Genomic DNA, 7,140 nt, shown 5'->3' on the forward strand with positions numbered 1-7,140 from the left:
TGTATGCATCTCCTTAATAAACTTTCTCACTCTTTCTGACTTGGAGTATGTTTCATTGGCTCGACTGCTCCAGGGCAGGGACCCTAATCAGGTAACATAAGGCCCTAGAAAATGCAAATTAATTTATAGTGATAGCAAACAGATCACTAGTTGCCTGAAAATAGGGAAGGGGGTGTGGGGAGGAATGGGGGGGTAAGGAGAAATCTGAGGAAAATCTTGGGGTGGTTGATATTTTCACTATTTGACTGTGCTAGTGGTCTCACAAGAGTCATTTGTCAAACTTATCAAATTGTACACTTTAAATATGTGCATTTTGTTGTATGGCAATTATACCTCAATAAAGCTGTTAAAAAAAAAAAGAAGCAGCAGCATTAGAGAAGGGATCCAGAGTGGTGTTCTAGGGTAAAATCACCACAAAGTTATAGTAAAGAAGAAAGATTTTTTTCAGCATATATTCCAAGAGACAAAAGTGGGAAAAGGACGAGCGTGCTGCCAGAGCTATATCTATCTGAGTCTGAGGAAAGTTACAGAATCATCACTATATACAGACATTTACAAATAGGAAAATCATGAAAACCTTCACCTTTTCACAGATTGGCTAAAATCTGCTAAATCACGGTGATTCTACATTTTAAGTTGTTTTTCTTAATAATCATTGATACAAGTTTCAGTAAAGACGGTCAGGAGGGTCATCGGTCTAACAAATCTTACTATTTACTAAATGCTAAGGGTTTTCTGTGGTTAAGGGGAAAAAATGAGTGGAAAATAGGTGGGTCATACATGCGCCATCTAAGTATCTTGTTCATGTGAAAAGTCTCCCAAAAGATGTTTTCCAAGATTGTCTTAGCTTTTGTTTTTATAGCTTGGGGCCCAGTTGATGTGTCCTTGTTGCTCCAGCTGTGTCACATTCCTTATATGCATAGACTATAATGTCAATCTTTATTTCCTAACTCAGTGGAGACAGGGAACCACCAGCTAAGAGGCTACTGCAATAGTACAGGAACTGAATGAAGCGAAGGGGCTGTGCTAAACAGAGACCATAGGGTTAAAGGAGAAGACTTTAGAATTACTTTTTAGTAAACCAGTTGAATGTGGTTGAATTGTCCAGAAAGACTTCTATGTCGATGGCTTGAGAAACTGAGCAGCCATTTACCAAAATGTGAGATACAGAAAGGGAATACATTGGGTAGAGTGAGGGTTGCAATATTGTGAGTTCAAATTTGGTTATGAGTTCTGTGGATTTAATATCCCCAAGCATTTTCAGCCATACTGCCATACAACTATTTGCTATAATAAATTTTTACCTTTGCTTTGAATAAATTACGCTTTTTTTTTTTTTGACATGATCCTCTCTCCCTGCGTACCCTTATGCTCATCTATCCTCCCTACCTATTTGAATTTAGTTCTCAGATAGGTAGAATATAAGCAATAGGCAGCCTATTCAAGGTTCAGCTCTCCTTTTAAAATCCTTGGCTCTAACTACATTTTTCCCTGTATTTTAAACTCATTTTTAAAAATTATTTATTGATCATGCACTTCGTGCCTGGCACTTAAGAAACAACGAAGGAAAAGGTAGACGTTGTCTCATTCCTCATAGAATTTAAAGTCTAGTTGGGAAGAGAGATAAAAAGCAAGAGTGATGGTGTTATGCTAGGGGAATTACCTAACGTGTTCTATGGATATGTAACAGGGTTATATAACCCCACACACACACAAAAAAAAAAAAAAATCAGAAAATGCCTTCTTGGAAAAAATGATGTTGAATTGTAGTCCCAAATGGTGATCAGGAGTTAGCCCAGCCTAAAGTAGCAAAGACAGAATAGGCATGCACTGGTGCAAATGCCCTGGAGACAAAACACTCAGTACACATGGCCATAGAATACAAAAGGCCAAGGTGAGTCTAGAAAGAAGTCAGACACCAGAATTTGTTAAGACTTTGGAATTCTTAAACTGTACATATTCATTTTATTGATTAACTAGTAATCCATTTTCAATTTCCTACTACATTTTTTAAAAGCCTTGATTTTTAACTCATTAGATGTATTGATGAGAGCTTTGTACCAGACATAAAAGTCTCTTTCATACTTTTTTAAATATTATAAAAGTCAACCGGAAAAAGAAGTATAATTATAAATTCATAGATATTAACAGATAATGGATTTCTTCTAGTCAGGTATTAATTCAGATTAAAATCAAGATGTGATGAATTTCCTGCATGCTATTAGTCAAATACAGTTTCTGAATATAGTTCCTTTTATCTGACCCTTTAAAATCACTTTATAAATAACTGCTTTGTCCAGCCGAGAGACCAGGCAGAGAAGATAGAAAACTGTGAGCTACTAAAAGTTGCTCTACAGAGAAGTACTGTCTCTTTGTGAGTCACTAAAAGAAGACAACCTGGCAAGATCTATACCTGTATGAGGCTGCTGATGGGTAGGTAGCACTCCAACAAGGACATTCAGATGAATGGGGAAAGGCAACTTCGTTGAAAAAGACAATAACATGAGTAAAGACATACTTAAAATATGCAGGGTTTTTTTTTCATGACTGAGAGTTGAATGTTATGGGGATTATATTAGAAATAAGTCTGAAAATACACTGTGTAGGTCCTTGGATTTTAGGCTAAGGAATTTTAATTTTCTATTCTTCATGTAATTGGGTACCCACTGAAGATTTTTTAAGGGAATTAAATTGTATCAAATTTAAAATATCACTGATTTAAGATGCAGGGTTATTTTATATAACAAAAAGGGACAATTTGTCAATTGTAGGACATTAACTGCAAAAATCTGGAAACTCTGATGGTGTGGTGGTTAAGAGCTATGGCTGCTAACCAAAAATTCAGCGGTTCAAATCCACCAGGTGCTCCTTCAGAACCCTATGGGGCAGTTCTACTCAGTCCTATATGGTCGCTATGAGTTGGAATTGACTCGACGGCAACAGGTTTAATTGTAACAATCCATCATAGTTTCAGAGACATTAAAATGTGAGAAAATATAGAGTTTAGAACTGATAAAAATTTGTATTGATTGCAGAAGTCTGTGGACTTTAGATATCTACTCTTTAAAAAAAAAAACTTGACAAAATTTGTCTCATTTTTACATTCCTTTCTTCATCAATCAAAAGACTCTATGTCTTTGAAAGAGTGAAATATGGTTAACGTAAATGAAAATATTAACAGTATTTTCTTATTTGTGTAATCCAGGAGGATGGATAATGAGGTTAATGAGGCCAAGGACTTCAGAATTATCCTAAATAGGTCGTTCAGTCACCAAGAAAATCACAATCTGTACTCCCTTGCTAGAAATATATTTTGCGACTTCATACTACTGATCACAAAAACATCAGAGCAACAGAGTTACAGAACTGAAGAGTTGGGAGGGATCACATTGGCCATAACACCAACCACCTCTGTGCATGAATCCCCTGGACACCCCTCCTCACAACCATTGTCTCAGGGAACATCTAGCTCAATTGGCATAAAATAGTTTATAAAGAATATGTCCTACATTCTATGTTGGTGTATAGTGTCTGGGGGTCTTAAAAGCCTGTGAGTGGCCATCTAGAATATCCCATTGGTCTCACACCTTCGGGAGCAAGGAATAATGAAGAAAACTAAACATACAAGGGAAAGACTAGTCCAAAGGAGGAACAGATCACATCCACCACAGCCTCCACCAGACTGAGTCCAGAAAAATGAGATGGTACCCAGCTACCATCACTGACTGCTCTGACAGAGATCACAATAGACGGTCCTGGACAGAGCTGGAGAAAAATGTAGAACAAAAGTCTAACTCAAAAAGAAAGACCACACTTGCTGCCCTGACAGAGACTAGAGAAATCCTGAGAGTATGGCCCCCAGACACCCTTTCAGCTCAGTAATTAAGTCACTCCTGTGGTTCACCCTTCAGCCAAAGATTGAACAGGCCCATGGAACAAAACAAGACTAAAGGGGTACAGCAGCCCTGGGGCAGGGACTAGAAGGCAGGAGGAAACAGGAAAGCTGGTAATAGGGAATCCAGGGTTGAGAAAGGAGAGTGTTGACATGTCATGGGGGTGTTAACCAATGCCATAGAACAATGTGTGTACTAACTGTTTGATGAGAAACTAGTTTGTTTTGTAAACCTTCATCTAAAGTACAATTAAAAAAAAAAAAAAAAAGATCTCAGCCAAGAAAATCCCATGGAACAGTTCTACCCTGTAACATATGGGATCTCCATGAGTCAGAATCTTCTCAACAGCAAAGGGTTTGATTTTGTTTTTTTCAGGATTCCTTTATGAGGGATTAGAATGCAAAGAGACTGATTCATTATATCATGCAGGCAATTGGACCCACAGCAAAAGATTTCTGAGAGTTTTCTTAATGAAAGTTAAGTAAGGATTCATTAAACCTGCAAAGTTCTGAGTCTTCAATTTGCATAGTGAATTGGAACTGCAGTAGCCTGAATCTGAATGGAGATGTGGTAATTCAGTAACATGAAATGGGAAAGGCAGTTTAATTACTCCAGAGATTTTTTTTTTTTTTTGCACATCAATTACTTCTACTTTTATGACAATGTTGGATCACAAACCCACTCACCTTAACGTTGGGTAATGAGGCTTATAAAGCAAGTCATAAAAATGCTTTGTTTGCAATACTGTTTTTAGAAACGCCAATCTTATGGAAAAATCTTTCCCTTTGTTAAAAGCAATTGCAATTCTCCCAAAATCCTAGAAATGAAAAAATTTCCATGCACTTGAGAAATAATATCTTTTCTACCTTAGTTAATGAACTAAAGGACTTGGGGGCAGGAGGGAAAAGTATTTCTCAAGTCACGTCAAAATCAACAGATCTGGAACACCTACTTCTTTGCTGGAACTATAAAATAGAAATTAATTGAGATATCTCCAAAATATAAATCTGAGAAGAGATATTGCTTTAAGGTGGCAATCGGGGACAATGGACAAATAAAAATTTTAAAGAAAAACATTTTTATGAAATTAAAAAAAAAAATTATGAAATTATGTTTCTATTTTTATGAAATTATGTTTCCATTATTAAAAAAACTAAGGAATAAAAATTTCTATCTTCAAAAACCAAAGAGTAAAATTTTTTCAAAAGTTGATAGCAAATGCAAATGAAAGGAAAAATGATAACTCATTTTTTAATCCATTAGAATGACAGGAAGTTAAAAAGGCTACTGGAAGATAAGGCAGTCTTAGGCATTTGGGTATTAGTTCATTGAACATTAGTTCATTTGGGTATAAAGTGCTACAAAATTGATAAAATAATCAGGAAATATGTATTAAAATTTAAAATATGCTTTTTTTTTAGCTAGCAATACTACTTTGGGAACACGGTCTTGTGATTTAAAAAACACATGTATCTAATTTTTTTTTTATCTAACTGTATGGCAGTATTTATTACAAATTGTAACAGTAAACAAACTAGAAATAAAATGTCTATAATTATGTTTAATGGGTAAAATATAGTATCATTCAACTGTAAAAAAGTATGAATTAGATGTTGATGTTAATATTGGAGACATAGCCTTAAATTAACAATAAAAAAACTACAGAACAATGTACAGAATATAATCCCTTTTTTTAAACCAGCTAACAACGAAAAGACCATACATGTGTATTTGTGTATCTGTATAAATACGGAGTTTTTAACACTGATAACTTTACGGTGCTGGCAGCACAAAGATGTGACTTGATAGGGGGCTTTAGATCTCCATAATCTACATTCGTTCCCTCAAAAGCCGTTACACAGAAACATAAAAAGAGGTTAAAAAAAAAAGTGTGATTACTATTTCCACACAGCTCCAAGATAGCCCGCTAGCCTCCCCACCAACCCCGTACCACCCATCCAATAAGGTCAGCATCCCTAAACATTTCTACACAGAAATTCTGACATTACCATTGCTTTAGGGAAGTGAAATGAAGATTGTTTTTTTTTTTTAATACATTTTTTAAAACTTTTTAAAGTTGTCATGTAATGTTTTTGGAATTTCAATGAATTTCTGAAATTAAAAAAACTTGTAATGAAACTATTTAGGAATTTGTCCATTTTTCTGAAGAAGGAAAGTACTTGTCATTATTAAAAAGAATAGAAATGTTCTTTTTCATTGGTTTGTTCAGCCCATGTTCCTTCATTTCCCATTCATTATATTATGAAATTTTTCTCTTGTCTTAGACTACTCAAAGTTTACAGAATAGAAAGGGTCAAAGTGCTTCTTCAAATACGATAATTTCCATAGTCATTGATCTCTCTCTCTCTCTTCAGAGTTTATCTCGTACCATTCGCCTCCAAGTTCACACGCTATGTTTTTTATAGAAAGATCCTACTACTAATACAGTAGTGAACAGAATCATTTTTTAAGAATTAATTTTCCAAGAGTTGTACTGGGTTTGCACAACATAAACCATGGTTCTTTCTCCTTATAACCAAAAATGTCCACCCACTATTAAAAGAAAGTTTTCTTTATGGAAAGGTAATTTAGCTAACTCAAGCTTCGACTCCCACAAATGCAAAAAAATTAATAGGTTTATGCACACATAATATCTTGTGCATACTTCCATTATTTCAATAATCGTATATACTGTCATATGTATTCAGGTGACTGTGTCCTCATAAGTTTAAGTTTCAAGAAGGCAGGCACAATTTCTTTTATTTCTGATGTGCTTGACATATCAGGTGCTAATAAATATTGGATGAATGGACATATAATGAATGCCTATTTAATCAAGGACTACAAAGCTCTTCAACATCTCAACTCCTAGTTTACCTCTTGCATAAAATAAAAATAATAGTAATGCTCTGTGTACCAACCTCAGAGATAATATATGAGAATCAGATGAGATAAGTGAAGTGAAGTACTTTATATACTACAAAGTACTATGGAAGTGGGGACACCATTGAGAAAATGATTGAAATAGTCCAACTTTGAAATGATGGATCCCTGGAAAGAATACCCACAGAGACATCCATAATTCCACTGCTGTGTAGATCCATAGTCTCAGAAACATGCATTTAAGAGCTCTCAAACTCAATTACACATGTTAAAAAAAAAAAAAAAGATGTTGATGAATTCACTTTAAATCTATATTGGCTGTATTTGGATTTTCTCTTATTCTTACATTTTGCTTTTGTACCAT

Source organism: Elephas maximus, chromosome 15 (assembly GCF_024166365.1).
Source record: "Elephas maximus indicus isolate mEleMax1 chromosome 15, mEleMax1 primary haplotype, whole genome shotgun sequence".
NCBI lineage: Eukaryota > Metazoa > Chordata > Mammalia > Proboscidea > Elephantidae > Elephas > Elephas maximus.